The sequence below is a fragment of the Ochlerotatus camptorhynchus genome, unplaced genomic scaffold (genome assembly GCF_037179485.1).
Source record: "Ochlerotatus camptorhynchus isolate MF236.1 unplaced genomic scaffold, CSIRO-AGI_Acam_v1.1 ptg000114l, whole genome shotgun sequence".
Classification (NCBI taxonomy): domain Eukaryota; kingdom Metazoa; phylum Arthropoda; class Insecta; order Diptera; family Culicidae; genus Ochlerotatus; species Ochlerotatus camptorhynchus.
Window position 1 is genome coordinate 3,308,127 of NW_027040604.1, and position 20,236 is coordinate 3,328,362.

A 20,236-nucleotide genomic window follows, 5' to 3' on the forward strand; every position below is an offset into this window, starting at 1 on the left:
TACGTTTAGTTTCGAAAGAAAAGGAAGATTTCAGATTTTCGTTTTTTTTTTTCGACGTCAAACGTAGAAAAAGGGCAATATGAGAATCAGCACCAGAAACGACAAAATGACGTTGGAACTGATGGACACTTACCTGCATGGGCTTCCGGATCCTGGACTCCGATGCAGACACATACAGATCTTTCTTCTTCAAGATCCGTAGCTGGAGCAGCTCAAGAAAACTCTGCAGAATGTAAACAAGGCAGAACACGCTACGAATCATTTACGCGAATTAAAGAGTCAGTTAACCTATTTTTGAGTTTGCAGGATTAAACCTCAACAGTTAGTAAAAGTTATCTAAATATGAGTAAAATAAATGTATAAAAAGTCAAAATTTATTTATATTTGATTTTACACGCAGTTTACTCATATTATGAGCATGGCCCGCATAAACAATAACCATAAGAAGCGCCTAACCACCATTTCCAGATATCATCCCAACTTTATGTGGTATGGTCGTACTATCTATGATATCGTTAGTGTATGGTACCCGTTTATTAGGGCTGCGCTCTGTCCGTTATGTATTGGAAAACTCATATTTAAGTATGTGGTTTTTATCGTGTAGCACATACACACAAAAAACAAAAAATGTTCTAATAAAAATAATGCCATTTCAAATTAAAAGTTTCCTAAATTTCGTAATTTTAACAACGAAAATATTCAAAATAAAAGTTATTTTTTTGGTTTGAAAGTGTTTCTTTCAGGTTCGACTTGTAATTTTAAAAGTGCATTTTTTTTAAATGAAAGTTGTTCAACTGTCAAAAATACATTTTCTATGCAAAGTTTTGGCAGCACTGGACCTCGTTTTGCCGCTTAATTTGGCTTGACGTCAGATGTGTCACGAAGAGCGAGGAAAAGTTGGGAAGGACAATAATTTTCCTCCATGGAAAATAATAATCGCATCAGGTAAGCGATCAAATTTAAGAACAATAGTAGAGTTTAATTAGAGATTTTATTAATTTCAGATAAACCGAAACAATAGTCATCTGCGAGTGGACGAGATGGCTAGGAATGAAAGTGAGTGTTCGACGACTACTACAACAGTAGATGTTAAAGGTATATAACAATATTTAATCAATATTCCACAGAAACCCTAACCGAAAACGGTCTAATTTGACACCTTCCTTCCGCTATCCGCTGCCGTAAAATCTCCACCGGTAAACAATGACACTGCTGACAATGTTGGAGGTTGTCTTCTGTCCTTAACCCTGCATCTGTGACATCACCATGTACCTGTTACTGTAGCAGGTTTACTCAAAGCGAGAATAGCTCCAAGACGCAATAACGTAAACATCAACAAAGATAACCAGGATGCCTTCCATTCATTTTGACTAAAAAAATGTTTTATGAAATTATAGAATAATAGAATATCATGATGATATTTTGTATGTGTAAGTAATAAGAAAAGATTGTAAAGTTTGTGTTTCACACATCAAACCAGCGAATTTAGCTTTTACAGAATCACAATGAGCGTTTTTCTGATCGCCTCTTCGCGAAGAGTGAAGAGCGAAGAGTGGGTGAGATAAATTACAAAATCGCTTATTGCGACTCTCATGTGGCAATGTGTCAAACACAAACTTAACAATCTTTTCTTGTTGTTTACATAATCAAAATATTTTCATAATATCTTATTATGTCATAATTTCTTAAAACATTTTTTTAGTCAAAATGAATGGAAGGCACCCTGAAGATAACAATAACAATGTAAAAATAATAATAAAGAAGATTGAATATTTATCCACTAAAATTAAAACCAAAATATTTTTTTTGCCAAATAAATATTTTTTGAAACTATTTTAGTTTAAATTCAAAATGCCCATTTAATTTTAACCATGCCACTTTTTCAAGTCAAAAATAATTCACCATTAATTTCAACACTAATATATATTTCATTTGACAGTTCTACAATTCATTTTGAAAATTTGAACTATTAAAGTATCGAGCGGACAACTTTTGAATTGACTGTTGGTTGACTTTTATTTTGAAAGCTAACCGCTTTCTACCAAAAAGAACCAATGCAAACTTTTAAATCTACCAATGGTTTTTTTTATTTTTATAAACGACTTTTCTTTGTGTGTAGCCGTTGTGGTATGGATTGTCCACGCATGTGAACAAAAACAAAAAACTATACTTTTGGTCATGAAATGAAACACATAAATACATAACACAAAAAAAATTAACATTTAAATAACATTCTGTAATCCTGGCATCACTGGACGAGTCCGTCAAGCATCATGCGAAAAGTTTCCATGGGCATACATCAACATTATTAAGAAGAGTAAGAAGCTCGATTGTCGGGTCCCGTCCCAGGGTTTGAATACGTTTGGAACCAATTTCATACAAGAATGATCAGTAGGCTGATTTGACAGCACGTCCCACCCCAGCCCCCAGCAATCACAGTTGACCACAACAAGAAACGTCATTTTTGTAACAAAATTTTATCCGCCAGTGAACGAAAGTTTGTGCGTCCGGTGCGCCGCCAAAAGAATAAAATCAAGGCCATCGGTGAAAGTTCCGCGAAGACAGTGTGTCCGGTGCGGAAGAAGCAAATCTAGGCCATTGGTGAAAGTGCCGGAAAGACTGTGTGTCCGCCACAAGAAGAGGCAAGTCAACGCCATCGGATCGAGTGTGCTGCTTGCGTATCCAGCGGGTCACCTCCATTTTGATCACGGCGATGCCCGATGCCTGCCAGCCGTCCGATGCCTCGTCAACGAAGCATTAATCCCGAACTCCTCACAAACTCCTCATACGAAGCATGAATTTAAAAAAAGAAAATGAATACACTAAATTAAACTAAGCTACTCCGTTTAGCCCTTTATTTAATCACGCAATTCCCTATTTCCTCTATCACACTTTTGTTGTTCACCTTGGATAGTTTTTGGGAAGTATTTCCGCCCAATTCCTTTTTGGAGCAGGTTAAACGACCCTAAATCCAGGGAAAAAGCCCGGAGAGGGACAAAAAAGTAGTCCCTAGAAAAAAAGACAGTCTAACAACTCGGCTGACGAAATGCAAGGATTGTCGGAGAGGCAGTTCGGATTTCGAAAAGGAAGAGCAAAAGTGGATGCAATTCGGACAGTTGTCGAGAGAGCCGAGAAGGCGTCGAAAAAGAAATGGAAAGTAGATCGGTAGCGTTCAACAGCTCTAGCTGGGAGTCCGACGCTACTTCCTGAACCGGGTTCTGATCTACGAGTTAAATATGGGACAGAGATCGATTAGGATCACGGTGGGAATTCCACAAGGCTCCATCCTTGGTCCAACCATCTGGAGCGTGATTTTAAAACGGCGGTCTAACGCTGAAGCTACCCAAACGAGTTGAGATCGTTGGTTTTGCGGACGACGTCGTTTTTCGGTAACAGGCAAGACGCTGGAATAGATGGAAATGTCGGTGACCGAGGCGGTCGACATGATTGGAAACCTAATGCACAGAGCGAAGCTGCAGATAGCCCACAACAAAAGCGAGGTGGTATTGATCGTTAACTTTAAAGCGCTGCAGCCAGCGGTCAGAAATTACCGTTGGGGAGCACGCAATAAACTACACAGTTAAAATTATTTTGTAATTTTACACGAATTTCCATGCACATAAAACGAGCATGCATATTCATGTAAAATTAAATTGGTTTTTTAATTTACACGACTTGAAATTTACATGCACGTAAAATTAAACGTCACTTGAATTTTACATTGATGGCTTTAGATGCGCTCAGGACATTTAGAATTACACGCATTTGGCTTTTTGAACGAATTTGCATAAAATCGAACTGATTCACCCACGTGGAATAACCCGCCTTTATGGCACAGTACATACTGTACACTTACACCGCTGCATCAAAACGATCAGTCAGGAGAAAAAAAGGAACCACTAGCGCATTTTCGAATGTTTTTCTATTTTTCCATATTCAAATTTTTCATTTTCTGCACGGACTAAAAGTGCTCTCAATCAATATTTTGTATGTCATCCATTTTCTATTTGTGGACGCGCGTATGCACGATAAATCGTTCCACATAACCAAAACTGATCGCACAAAACAAAACAAACCGAGCGGAGAAAAAACTGATCGAATAACCGATCCGTCCGCCATATTAGCTTTCTCAATGTTTGTTGATTTAAATTTACACGAGCATGTAAATTTATAGGTTTTATCGTTGAAAATCCGATGTTCTTCGATAACATTTTACATCACGTGGTGATATTACACTGCAAGAGAAAATTAATCGAATAAACGTGTAATTTTATGAGTTTCATCATGTTTTTATTATGTGCATGATTTTTAATGTAAAATTAAACTAAAACATAGTTTAAAGCGAAGTAATTTTAAAATGGTTTTGGTTTACACGTCATGTAATATGGTGAGTGTTGAAATGCCTGGGAGTGATGGCCGACGACCGTGGGTAGCGAAGGCTATCAACGCGGTAGCCAGAATCATACCGAACATCTCGGGACCAAGCAGTAGCAATAGACGGCTCCTGGCTAGTATATTTACGTTGACACTGAGATATGGAGGTTCAGCCTTGGTTGCAGCGCTGAAAACCAAGCGGAATTTAAGGAAACCGAACAGTAAGTACCGGCTCAACAAACCGTACACAAACTTTTCGAGACGTTTGGTGTACCCTTTGTTGTAAGAATAGTAAACATTTATCAGTAATGCCATTAGTAGTGGATAAATAGTGGTTACCCGACAAACAAATTGAGCTGAGTAAAAGCTGAATAAGCCATTTTTCGACTGAAGAAGCAAATTTTTGCCTGAAGAAGCTCTTATTCAGCTTACAATTTTTGTTGGGTAAACTTGATTTAAAAATTATTTTGATGGTTAAAATATTGAAAAGGAAAATTTCCCGATTTAGTCAGCTTCCCGTTTTTGTCAGCCTGAAATTTGAGATAGGGCTGACAAAAACGGAAAAGTACTGTATTTAAATTTCTTCCTTAGTAATTCCGACACAAACTTCAAACCATTTGCGCGACCTCGAAGCCCTCATCAGTGATTACCATTTTTTGCACAGGGGCTATAAATCAAACTAGAGGGTGGCCTCAAAGATTGCAACCCTACTGTCCACAGACAGAAACCTTCTATGTGGTTGAGATCACGAGATATTCCCTGCGTGTTCATTTTCTAATTCCCTACTAACTGCGCTTTTTGGAGGATTACTCTAATTAAAAGTTGGCTTATTTACTTAAAAACATGTTTCTTGATAAACACACGATGGTTTGACATTGATAGGTAGCTTTGCAACAAAATAGTAACGGAAACCTACATGTGTTGTACAACGGTTAAATTTATCGATAGTATTAGCGGGGAAACCCCTTAATACACCATACTCCATCCATTTAATCGTATAACGATGTTACCATTGATTTCAATTGCTGATTTAATTGAACGACAACAATTTCCAAATCACCTCTAGCTTTACATCAAATTTACATTAAATCAGCCATTTCATCAAAAGCTAGATTGCAAATATCGTTAGTCCAGGGCGCTCCGATTTACAATTTGACACATAACTCAATTTCATCTGCACACCTTCCTATGTCTATAGTAATTAAACAACGACCTATTTTTTTTTATTTTCCTGCCTGTGTCACTCGATATGATACTATCCCGAAATACGAATGGTTATGGCACACAGTGGAATTGAAAACAAACATGTTCACGACACGGTCTAATTTAATCTGTCGTTAATTTGATTCCCAATCACCGGGCGAAAATCCAAAAACGTGTATCCTACCCTTTGGCTGGGTGGGGAGGGAACTTTTCACCAGCTTAATATTTATTGTTTTTTATTTTTTTATTTTTGAAACGTGTGCAAAAATGTTTTCATAGTGGGTGCCCATGGGCTCTTTGAAGAATCAAACGTAGCCCAATACAATGTTGCATTGTCGCATCCGGAAAATCCATTCTCGCTAGCTAGTTCGATCATCTTGCACCTGTGCTGACTTTTTTGTTTGCGATGCAATATTGATGAAAGCTCGAGTAAGAAGAAAGTTTTGAGAACAAATCTAGATAGAGCTGGAATTAGGGCGTAACAGCTTTTGTAAACAATGACTTCTTTGGAAGAATTCTAGGAAAACAAGGCTCGCCCACACAAATCAAGGTCACCATCGATATGGGAAGGCTTCCTCTATCTAATGCTTATGTTGGTTTGCGTGGGCGTATCTTGAAGTCCTAGAAATCGTCGAGAGAAGTCATTGTCTACAAAAGCTGTTACGCCCTAATTCCAGCTCTATCTAGAAATAGTCACTAATAGCGAATTCGTTTATTATTTGGGTTGGAACCAGTTCCAACCCAGTGCGAAACCGAACTTTTTGTCAGTGCGAACCTCAACCTGAGCTGGGTTTTAAAAACAAACGATCGAACTGACGTTTGCCAGAAAACAAGCAGGCCCAATCTTCATACCCGATCCAGGTTGGAACTGAATAATAAACGAATTCGCTATAACTGCATTCAAATCAACCCAATTTTTACTTTCAGTGCGTCTTACCAAAAACTGTACACATTGGAAGTCAGGTGGCAGCACTGTGTTGTTGAATGAAATGTTTCACATGCGCGCATGCGCTGCAACATTTCAATGGCGCGCAGCAATTTTAGCACATGCTACAAATTGCACAAATCACCATTCCGTCCAAATTTGTTAATGGGAAAATAATTTGTTATGAAGCAGAAACACTTCAGCTTGCAAATTAAATCACTCGCTGTAGCTCACCTGCCCTGGCAGTACCGAGCGGAAAATGCTATCGTACAAAAGGATTTGCCTGTACTCTACGCTGCTGATGGTTATAGCATTCCATGTGGCACTTTGTGATCGATTCAGTTGGTTGTACAGCCTGGGATTGCAATTCTTGGTTCCACGAAGGAGAGGTAGCTAACTGCTTAACTTAATTTTGAAGCAACTGATTTCATTTGAACCGTCTAGATTCAGCTCCATACGCGCAAAGATGTCCTGCCAATGAAACTTTTCGTGTGATCGGAAAGCCCTGTGGAAAATCATGTGGAACCTACGGGCAGCAGTGCCCGATGAAGCAAATCAACCGATGTCAGTGTTTGGTGGGGTACGCCAGGAACCGATCTGGAGCCTGCATCTATCACTTGGACTGTGCTTTGAATTTGGATTTTGCGGAATTTTTGGATTTTATACGATAATGACCATGTTTAATGGGTGTTGAGTAAATGTATTATAATCGGTAACTGTGTTCAAACTTTATTTGAAATTATGACCTACATTAGAGGCAAGGGGCAAGTGTGCTATGGTGCTTTATATACCGAAGGAGTTTTAGATCTGGAAAAAATTTTTGGTTGCTTTGGTTGTTCCGCCTATTTCAATTGTTGATCTAGATATGTTTACTAAAAACATGCTTTATTAGTTGCTGGAACGTTTATTTGTGTGCCAATTGGGTTCTTTAATTTTGAAAAATATATCGCTTTTTATATATCATCTGAAAGAGCTTCGTTTTCTGAGCACAATGATATTTTTTTCGAACCCACACACTTTCATCTCGATTTTTAAATCAAAGCAAAATAATGACTTCACTATTTGACACTAAACTGATAAACTGACAGTTCTCTCCCATACAAAGTGACACCGAGGGGCACTAATAAGGTGATTTTTTCAAATGTAATCGTACTTATTTAAAATAGTTTCAGTGTACCAAAGTTGATAACATTTTGGGTTTGGGTTCCATTTTTAATGCAGATTTCGAATATGCATTTACCTCAATACCCTTAAAGAAGCCAATTGTAATTACCCATTGGTGTAAATAAGGATGTAGGGCGAAGGGGAGGCGCCCCCTAAACCTAGAGCTGACTCACTCCAGAGAATTTAAGAAATAAATACAGGAATTGAGATATTTTTCCAGATTATCTAAAATAATTTCTGCTGTACCGTAGAACCCCGTTAGTTTGAACAGCTAAAATGGCAATTACACGGCGCTCATGAAAACTCATGTTGATATCAATTGTCGCAACAGAAGTCTGATATCATATTGTGCCTTCATTATGCAGTCAAGACTTTTTAAATGAAAGCAACTTAACTTAAAGTCCTGCTGTTAACGTCTTGTTTAAAATTTAATTTAAGTTCATCTGTCGTTGAACTAACGATTATTGTTTATTTGTTTTGTTAAACACATTTCAGGTCATTCGTGACTTGCCCGGGTGAGATTTGAGCACAAATCTTTCAGCGTGAGAAGCATGGATGCTAACTAGTTTCGCCAGGCCCGTATTGAGTTAAACATTATGAATGCAAAATTAGTAATTAAATTGAGTTCATTTAAAGCAGAATTAGTTTTCCGTTGGATTGGAACAGTGTCACATTTTGCTCTCATTTTTGCTGTTTTAACCGTTAAGTCAACCAAAATGATATCAACTGGAGTATTCACGTTTTCTGAAAAATCGCTATTGTAGTCCTACATGTTTTTGTTGCCATAACCGTTTGACGTGAAATTACTGTCTTTCCCTGTCCTTTTGCAATGTATGTTTGTAGCACTACTACTATAGAGGTAACTCTAAGACCACTGGGTCCCGAAGAAAATCATTATTATTTTTGGCTCACTCAGTACCAGAACAACGGTCCCAAGCAGTCCCAAGCTATTTCACTCACCCCTGCATGTTCTGCATGAATGCACACACCCCTGATGTTATCTGTCTAACTTTCATAGCGAATCAAAACAAACATAGTGTAGTAATAGAACTTCAACTAGAATAGGGTACGTTAATCGTTTGCTTGGGACCAATAGGCTACTAAAGTGGTGAGCCAATTTAAAATCGTTAGTTTCGTATTGATTGTTGCTACTACTACCAAGCCTGAGTCAACCGCGGGTAAACGGTTTGCAACATCCCTTCTCTGATTTGCCTTCCCATCGCACGCACTGTACGGGCACGACGGAGCATGTTTGCATCATTGTCATCATCATCATCGTCGGCCAGCCGACGACCACCGATACCGATACCGAAGCGAACGCTGATTGGTTCCCATATGAAGGAGAACCCTCGTCAGCATACAGCATAACACAGTAAGGTTTTGCACCGTCGGGGATAACCTCGATCTGGTGACAGTTCAGTGGTACTGTTTACGTATAGTTGCTATATTCATAGTCTGGCGGAGAGAATCTCGGGAACCAATTGAGCTGTCAAATAGCGGAACCAATCGAGCAAATCACGACCAATGTGGTGTACCTTTAAACTTCCATTTCCTACATTCCTTTCTGCTTAACTTTAAACAACAATGTTTGGTCATCGTTTCCAAAACCTACTTCCAAGCACACAATGTGCTTACCAGTAAACTTATTTTTGGCCGGCGCCGGTGGTGTAGTGGTAAGCATGACTGCTTTCTAACACCCCGATGGGTCTAGGTTCAATCCCAGCCGAGGTCGGTGGGATTTTTCTGAGGCATAAAAATCTCTGGTCACGTCTTCCTTCGGAAGGGAAGTAAAGCCGTTGGTCCCGGCCCATATGTGTGTTGAATGGGTGCGATATCCTACGCAGGTGTGGAAGCTGCCTTCCTGCACATTCGATTGCCGTCAATGGATGGCAATCGATGTCCGTCGGTGATTGGAACTAGATTGCGGAACAGAGACCGACGTTAAATAAAGGAAAGAAGAAGAAGTAAACTTATTTATTTCCTCATGCCACCACACCAGAAGCCCACAACTAGGTCATAAGAACGTAAGCTACGACGGTCACTCATGCTCACATAAGAATGTATGACAGAGCATGTGTAGAGAGAAAAAGAGAAGCGTACGATAAGCTAGGCGTAAGCATTCTCTTGAAGTGTAGCTGAAGTACTAGAATGTAAGATATAAAATATGAGTGGAATAAACAACTGGACGGATTCTTGATCAATTCTTGTGTATAGTCGTCACGTTCTAAACTCCAACTAATGGCTAATGGGGGCTAGCATACCAACAACAGAAAAGAGCACATCAGCTATTGCGAACAAAACTTCCGGAACCCGTTTTCTCGTGACTTAAGGCACACCTACGCAAACTGACACCATATTTGGGCTGGAGAAAGTTTCCCCTATCCGATGATGCCGGTAATTTGCGTTCGATTGGCGAGGAAAGAATAATCAACGTTTTGTTTATAAAACTTGATAATACCTTTTAAATTGGTGGTCTACAATATATTGAATTGGTTCCGCTTTTTGATGAATCTAAATTCTATCCGCCAGACTATAAATATAGGGACTATAGTTTACGTGGACTTAGTCAATTTTTTCTTGGACATATTTTCTCGACAATTTTTTAGACTGCAGTGAGCTGTAAACCACACTTCTGCATTGTCCACGAGCAACATACTTTTACCGCGCTGTTCCTCGACAATTTTCAAGTTAAAATTCGGAAATTATTTTGACGTAGGACTACGTCTTTAAAATGGCAAGTTTCATTTGCGACGGAGATGGTTACCACAAACTTGGTAGGATCCTGAAGGACGCGGACATCAGACGTTCTCTGAGTAGCTTCACCATCTTTCGGACGTTCCACTGCAGTCGTTCCGTTAGGCTGACTACAACATTGATCACCTACAAAATTTCAACCGCTGTGCAATGGTGTAAAGTAATTACAGTAATTACATTGGTGGCAGCACCTATTTCTCTTACCATCGGCCTATACTTACTGATATAGGTAAGTAGTAATATCAACAATCAATACGAAACTAACGTTTTTAAATTGGCTCACTACTTGACTAGCCTATTGGTCCCAAGCAAATGATTAACGTACCCCATTCTAGCCGAAATTCTACTACTACACAATGTTTGTTTTGATTCGCTATGAAAGTTTGACAGATAAAAGAGGGGTTAGTGGATTTTCCTATGTTTCGAGGGGTGAATCGATTAGCTTGGGACCGAAGAGAGTACCAGAGCTGAGCCAAAAAGTTGAGCACGTTATTTCGGGACCTTCTATTCTTAGAGTTACCTCTATGGTAATATCATCATTCAGAATTTAATATCACAAACAATTTTTTTTTTAAAGTACAGGTATTAATAATCACTATTTTTTCATCAATGATGCTGTGGATTGTTTCAGCTCTGCGCTGGAAGAAGTTATTTTCCGCACTGTCCCAGCAAGACGTCCCCCGCAGGAGCCTCCATGGTCGAACCCACGCCTACGTAAACTAAAACGTCAGCGCTCCGCCGCACTCCGAAGGTACTGCAGCTCTCGCTCACCGTTCTACAAGCAACAGTTTAATTTCGCAAGTCGTCGCTATCGAAACTACAACCACTTCCTCTATAATCGGCACGTGAGACGCACGGAAGCGAACCTTCAGTCGAACCCGAAAGGTTTTTGGTCGTTTGTAAATTCAAAACCGAAAGAATCCGGGCTGCCTTGTTCCATGTTCCTCGGAGATGATACGGCCTGCAGCGAAAGTGAAAAATGCAGCTTGTTTGCTGGTCAATTCAAACAAGTCTTCCACGATTTTTCCGCTTCACCGACACAGGTGTTGGTCGCAACCTCCGGGATGCCACTTGATGTTTTTAGTTTTGACATATCTCACATCACTGAAGACATGGTGATAGCCGCAACACGCAAAATGAAGAACTCATTCGCCGCTGGTCCTGACGGAATTCCCTCGTCAGTTTTAAAACGATGTGCAGTCAACCTCTGCCTTCCACTTGCGCGACTTTTTAATTTCTCGGCACAGCAAAGTGAATTCCCCTCCCGCTGGAAGCTTTCCTATCTGTTTCCAATTCACAAAAAAGGAGACAAACGGAATGTCGCTAATTATCGTGGGATTTCCTCCATGTGCGCCTGCTCTAAACTTTTCGATATTATTGTAAATGATGCTCTGTTTATGTGCTGTAAAAATTATATCGATACGGACCAACATGGTTTTTACCCCAAGCGATCGGTTTCCACGAACCTGGTGCAGTTTACCTCTGACTGTCTGCGAAGCTTGGATGCTGGATGGCAAGTTGATGCTGCATACATGGACTTAAAAGCCGCTTTTGACAGGGTGGATCATGAAATCCTGCTTGCTAAGTTGGAGATACTAGGTGTCTCGTCTACGGCTGTGAAATGGTTCAGATCGTACTTAGTGAATCGCTCTGTACGAGTCAAGATTGGCGCGACAGATTCAAATGTTTTCTCCAACAACTCGGGAGTCCCGCAAGGCAGCAACCTGGGACCTCTGCTGTTTTCGATCTTTTTAAACGACATCGCTCTGTTGTTACCATCTGGATGTCGTCTTTTCTACGCAGATGACGCAAAAATCTACAAAATTATCAAAAGCCTCTCGGACTGTTGGGATCTCCAGCATATGCTATGTATTTTCGCTGACTGGTGCACGAGAAATTTGATGGGCCTGAGCATCGAAAAATGCAACGTCATCTCCTATCACCGTAAAAACGAACCAATTATGTTTGACTATGTGCTCTTTGGACGTTGCATTGCCCGTGTAGAACAAATAAAGGATCTCGGTGTTACTCTGGACTGCGGGCTCACCTTCAAAATCCATTATAACGACATCATTTCCCGAGCCAATCGCCAACTGGGTTTTATTTTCAAAATTGCCGATGAGTTCCGGGACCCGTTATGCCTTAGATCACTTTACTGCTCACTTGTGCGGTCTATATTAGAATCAAGTGCAGTTGTATGGTGCCCTTTCCAAGCCACTTGGATCGCTAGAATCGAATCTGTTCAACGAAAGTTTGTGAGATATGCTCTTCGTTTCTTGAACTGGCGTGACTCATCGAACCTGCCACCGTACGAGGAGCGTTGCCGTCTTCTGGGCATCGAACCGCTAGTGGTGCGACGGACGGTTGCTCAAGCTATGTTTGCTGGAAAGCTTCTCACGGGTGACATCGACTGTCCAACGTTGCTGGCCCAGCTAAATATGTATGCTCCTGAGAGACCTCTTCGTCAACGCGAATTTCTGTTTTTGGAGCCACGAGGCAGAAATTATACGCAGAATGAGCCAATTCGTGCAATCAGCCGACAATTTAACTATTTTTATTGCGAATTTGACTTTAACGTATCAGCAAATGTGCTTCGTCACCGGTTACTTGACCGTTTTCGTTTCGTTGACCATAACTATTTAGATTAAGTTTTATTCATTAAGACATTAATTGTCAGTTGAATTATTAAATAAACAAATAAACAAATAAACAAATAAACAAATCAGCTACGCGGTAGCCGTCCCAAACGATCAAAAGGACACCAGAAGAAAAAACCGGTGATTTTAGGGCCACCTATTCAAAAACGGAAAGAGTCAAGATAATAGATTATCGATCAATTAAAAGAACTAAAGGTTCAACATATTTTCCTTCCACTAGCGGTCCTACGTTACCCGCATAAACGCGAACCATACCTTGACCTTACCGAAAATGGTTACAAATTGTTTATAATCCCTGCTAAACTTTAACTGAAATGGTTATGGAACTTTACATGAACGTTTGTGTGATAAAGTTTTAACCTTATGTATTATGGTTTTTTGGAAGTGAACCTTACAAATAATGGGTTGTTAAGAACCATTACCATTCAAAATTCTTGTTTTCTCCATACATTTTCTGAAAGAATACTATATAAGAACCTTTTTACTTATGGTTTGAGAATTTTAATGGTAATGGTTATGATAGTCAGTAAGGTCCATGGATGGTTTTGTATTGTCGGTCAACTTTACGTGGAATATATCGCGAATTGGTCATCATTAATTTACAGGCAACCTATTCGCGATATATTCCACGTAAAGTTGACCAACAATACAAAACCATCCATGGACCTTACTGACTACCATAACCATTACCATTAAAATTCTCAAACCATAAGTAAAAAGGTTCTTATATAGTATTCTTTCAGAAAATGTATGGAGAAAACAAGAATTTTGAATGGTAATGGTTCTTAACAACCCATTATTTGTAAGGTTCACTTCCAAAAAACCATAATACATAAGATTAAAACTTTATCACACAAACGTTCATGTAAAGTTCCATAACCATTTCAGTTAAAGTTTAGCAGGGATTATAAACAATTTGTAACCATTTTCGGTAAGGTCAAGATATGGTTCGCGTTTATGCGGGTAAGCTTCCGTTCGTGCTTGATCTTGTTATACATTGTTTCCATGAATCCTGAGCATGAGCATGAGCATGATTGACCGCCCACGGTTGCTACTCTGTTATTGCCAAATCAGCTGTAATTACACAGAGAACCAATAGACGATGCTTGGGATTAGCAATCATCCTCAATGTGTAAAAACTGGTGATCTAAAACTAGGCAATACCAGCGCCGGCCGCGCCCGAACACAGGTCAAGAAAGGAAGGGGTAGGAATATGTTGACGTGACACTCGCCTTGATGGAAGCCGAGAACACCTCTGCACATCCACGAGGAATCACTGGAATATTGAGTAATAGGGTTGGGTTTGCAGCAGGGTTCGTTTTGGTAAACGATAAGCTGAATTGATGTAATAACAATCATATAACAGGAAGGAGCTTGGGATTGAACCCACGGTCTTCTGCTCAGTAAGCAAAAACGTTTGCCACTAGGCAGACGAGCTCCTTTTTAATCATCGAGTTGCTGTTATTACCATGTAATCATGTTAACAAATAAAACGATTGACGAATCTTGAATGTGGATGGGCTTGAGATTAGACACATGATGTTCTGCTCAGTAAGCAAATCCGGTTGCTTTAAGGCCATCGAGCCCCTCATATCACATTATAGCGTTACTCAAGTTTTTATAGCTTTCCAAACCCGGCACCGACGACAACGAAAAGTTTTACAAAATACACGATAAACAAGCGATCTTACCATACATTTTTAATATGAAAGGACCTGGGACCGCGTTTTTGTACTCAGTAATCAAGCCACTGCAACCGACGATCTTTGAAATCCTAAAACTAAAAGCTACGAAAGAGTACATAGGCCTTCAGTAAGATCCTCTCTTTACGCATGGTTCAGGCAATCATAACAAGCTATGACCGACGTGATGATTGTTTAAGACCTGGTTAAACAAGCTATTCAAATGAAATTACGTTTTCGAATTTCACTTGACATGTAATGAACAACAGAAAAACGCGATAATTCATATTTTCAGCGGTTGATGGGTAATTTTAAATAAATTAACGGTGCTGCCTACGACTACGACGGCGATTACGACAGCGACTACGACGGCGCCTACGACAACGACAACAGCGAATTTGTAACTTACCATTTGTCTAGGATAAACACCTTTGCCCGGCACCTCCACTGACTCTTCATGTCCGCTATCTGTTATCTGTCTGTTTGCGAAATATCTAGTAGCAATTACCTTTGTTGTAATACTTCCTGTATTGCCATGGTCATCTGGGAAGAGGGTCGCATCTAGTACTTTCCCCAGCAACCGTTCACGGCCACCAGCTACCGCCCGTCCAGTCTTGGGCGTATTCAGCTAGACATCCTTCAGCTTACTCACAATATCCGGCAGTCAATGCAAATCGGTGACACACTAACGCTAGTTACAAAAAAAAACACACACACACACTTGTGCAAAGAAACGGATCCAATAAACGTCACTCTCGCGAAAGCACACCCGTCGTCGTCGAACGGCAAAAAAAAAATGAATCGGTGGGCAATTTTGTGATACGGATTTCCACAATCAACCGGGAATGCACGAATTTCACCACACCCAACTGCGAAACACGTTCAGAAGCACTTTTGGTACACTTTCGTTCGAAAACACTTAATTTTTTTTCAAAAATAGTTGCGAGTGAACCAACATCATTACCGCGTAAATAAACTAAAATTAAAATTATCACTCGCGATGCCACAAATTTCTGCACCGGGAAAAAAATCAAACAACGCAGATAGCGTCAAATCTTCTGCTGCTTGCAATCAATGATCAATGTTTTCTTTCTCGATTCTATAAGTTCTCGGAAAGCGAGAAAACCACCACTCACACACGTATAACCGTCCGGGAGGCAGAGTGCCAGCGCTAATCCGGCAAATGCAACCGACAACTTTGAAAGCGAATACACGTACAAAACAGAGTACAAACTTAAAACACAACCGTATCCAAAGGCGTTCGAAACTCGACCAATACTTTGTTTCCATGATTCCTTGCGAAAAATTACCGAGTTAACATTATTTATCTACACTACCTAGAATCCCATATTAGTCCCATAGAGTGCTGTGCGAAGAGCCAATCGATACGGTTCTGTTTTGTGTTAGCTCCGGTCATGTCGCGTGATAGCTTTTTTTTTGTGGTAACCCTATTTGCTGTTTGTATCATGCAAACCGACCACTATTTAACGAGTGGACGGCTAATTGCCTGGACACATCTTTTCCCAGTCCGGTATAATATGGTTTATAAAACCAACTACCTTTCCAGCATTTGCAGATCAAATTTCACTAGGTTGTAAGCAATACTTCCAAGAAATTTAGATCTACGCTTGTGGAATGCACCACAACTGCAGAGCAGATGTGCCGAGGTTTCACGTTCTAAATTACAGAAACGACAGATATCACTCTGAGCCCGCCAATGTTCTTCATGTGATATCTACTAGGACAGTGCCCAGTTAATAGGCCAGTAAATAGTATATACTAAGAGCTCTTTTATTGAGCTCTAAGAGTTATATATATTATATTATGAGTTATACATCTTTTCGACTGATTGCAGTTTGTGACAGTCATCCAATTGACCATCACCCTTTGCTATTCCCAGTATCTGAGTTCCATTTTCACCGTACAGTATGATATTCAACAATATGGTTCTGGGCCAAAAAACTGTGAATTGGAACCTAACTTTCCTAGGTCGTCTGCCCTTTCATTCCCTTTAATGCCACAGTGTCCTGGTACCCAATATAAGTTTACTCCGTTGGCACAGTTGCCGAAGAGAGAGAATACATTCCCAGACCATCTTTGGTGTACATTTGTAAGCACTCAGTGCTTTCAGCGCTGCTTGACTGTCAGAAAAAAACACAAATATTTGCACATCTGTATTTAATCCTCAGACAAACATGTACACATTCAAGTATGGCTACAATTTCCACTTGAAACACTGTTGGGCGTGATAGCTTAGTTAAATTAGTTTTTCGGATTCATTTTGTTCTCGAGTGATTACGGTCGGTTGTGTTTTTGTGGAACCATGATCGAATTTTGTTAGCTGCAGGCTCAGTGGAGATAGTTTGATCTAGAATATTTGCAAGCGTTTTGTTCCAGGATTTCTGCTGCAATTATGCTTCGTGTGCTACTCTTACATTTCCTTTTCCGGTATGACTTCGATCGCTTGTGGTGTATTGTTCGGTGGAGGTATCTTATGTGGTCTCGAATTTCCTTTGTTAAGCCTGGTACGCATCTGAAAAATAATGACGTTTTTACGTGCTACGGGATAGGACACGGAATGCTAAAGAAATTACTTTTCCTTAGCATTTCTTGACTCAGTACGCAGTTCAAAAGAAATCGGTAAAGGAAAGATCGATTACATTAGTAACGTGATCGACATGAGGATGGCGCATTTTCACTTTCCTTGCGGAATAATACACGCTATTTCAAAACTACCCAAATTTGGGTAGAATCCACCCAGATCTGTCAAAACTGAACCTACTCAAAAATGGGTAAACTGTGTTGGAAGTTACAAGTTGACAAATGAACAACATCGACATGAATCCGATCGACGTTGTTAATTTGTCAACTTGTCACTCCCAACATAGTTTACCCATTTTTGGGTAGGTTCAGTTTTGACAGATCTGGGTGGATTCTACCAAAATTTGGGTAGTTTTGAAATAGCGTGTAGTCTGATCAATTATTCCGTTAAGTAATGTTGGCGTTTATTGCAGAACTGATGTTTTGGATGCATATTAACAACATTAACACTTATAATTGTTGATTTTAAAATTTGACGAAACCTCGCTATAATCTCAAAATTTAGCAGAAGACACCTCCCAGCTGTCAAATTTTGTTTTGGGAGAAATCCTCAAAAATTACTTTTCCGTTTTCTTTTAAGCTGCGTACTAGGCTTAAACCCGGTATGGCTTCGCTGAGATTCCGGAACGATTTAGGCAATGGCGGATTATGCAAGGTTGACCTTTTCGGAAAGATGGCGGTACCACTAACTAGTCTACCGGTGACTACAGCGAGATAGTGGTCAGACTCGTAGACCGTAGCGTACAATGGCGGTCCTTGACTCGCCAACCAGATAGCGAATTGATTCTTAGAAAAGGTCCTAGTCAAAAGGTACATCAACGCACAATCGAATCGACCCGTTTACCTTGTTTGCCACCACTAGCGGTGACACCTATGTCGTAGGTCCTATTTTTGCTTCAATGATTCCCGTCTCAGTAGTTCGTTTAACTTGGAAAACTGGAATCACTGTTATTGTTTAAACATCACTATCAATAATATCAATATCTCTCGATATGTAAAAAAAAATGCATTCACCAGTCATCATCGTTTCCAGAATCTACCACTTTCACATTTAGGTTTTGACGTAGGATTACGTCCTTCGGCAACATATTGGGAGTGCAATATCAAAAAACCAACGATACGAAAGTGAAAAGATTTTGTCGATTGCAAATGTAACTACAAATCTGCTAAAATGAACACTTTATCAATTTTCAGTAGGTCACTATTGAAATTTACACAAATGTTCAACTGTTGCAATGGTGATCAAAATTGCCTGCGAATAGCGCTTTCCCTAACACAGATTTCAAAATCGAATAAACAATAAACAAAATCGAGCAGCGCATTCGGTGCGTGGCGTTGAACATTGTTCTCCAGTACACAACGAAAGGCTGCCCGAAGCAGCGAGCTGCAGCCCACATGAGCGTCCATTCACCGAAAAAAGAGGAAGAAGCCGCATCGCTGCTGATCGGATTCAGTAACTCTTCGTCAGTCGCTGTGGGCCATCTATGCCAAGTGCGTCACCCTCGTTCCAAACAACATACAGCTCGCCAGCCTCATCTGTGTTGAACACCCTAATAGCTCAGGATTACTTAACCATCACGACAAAACGGTTATTTTCAGGACCACCACAAACTATTGCTGCTTAAGAGTTACGTTTTTATTGAACGTTCGGTCGCCTTGCTGCCAGCCACATCACCCCCAAAGCTCTTTGATAATGTACCCAGCAACCAAACGTTTGTGGTCATACATACAAATTCCCGCAATGGCTGAATACCACATGACCTTGTCAATTAACCAGAAACACTTCGCATTAAGGTAAGGGTTTCTCCAGGACGCTAGAAAAAAAAAAGACTAAATGAGCTCGAATTTATATGATTGATCGCGAATGGAAAAATTTAGCAAATACAATCATTTTGTCTGTATTATCTATTGAATAAACGAAAAATTCCGTGCACACGAAAATGCGCGATTTTGTCATCAGAAAACGAGGCGTTTCCATGATGACAAAAAGTGGTCTCCCTAACACAGTCGTCGAATATTGATACCGAGCACAAATCCTACGTCAAATCTACGGTCGTGTCTTGGACTTTAAATGATGGTCATTTCTTGTATTTGTGCGGTTTACATATTTGAATTCTCAAGTGACACAAACGCCTTTTCATCTCTAGTTAATTAGAATTTGTCCCATCAGGCCTGTTTAGAGTGTTCTTGGATACAACCTCTTTCTTTTTAAATTGATTGAAGGAAACTTTTTCTAGGTCTGAGAATTTTGTCCAGGGTTTGTTTGCCCCGTATGCAGTCCCATGCCAGACAAATGTGGAAATGAACCCAATTAGGAACCTGTTAAAATTAACAGTTCAGCCCTTGCTTATCTAGGGCATGAAATATCAAATCACAGCTTACCTGTCGGACCATACACAAGTGGGTAAACAGCAGATGTGACAGGTGATAACGCGGGACCGAACCGGTTCGAAACAGGTTTTTATGGTCATAGGTTCCAATCTCCAAAAGTGACCTAAGGAGAGCAGTCTGAGGTAATTATAACCATTCTAATTAGGTCTACTTTGCGTTTGCCATACACACTAGTTCCAACAAAGGTTCAATCCCACATTGCACCAATTTGTGTTTGTAACTAGATTTAAGTGATTTTAAGCCGAGGGCGAGTTCATCACAAATTGTCTCAAGCGAAGCAGACATAAATTCGTCACGTAGATCAGTATTTCGTACTGTTGAACACAACATTTAAACAAAACCACAAGCTCAAATCACTGACTGACTGATAAGCCTGCTATATGTTTTACATGGATAGTAGGTCAATCGCACGTTGTCGGGGAAAAAACGCATCATAATAAGTGTGTGCAACATACGACTACACACCCGAATACAACCAACATTAG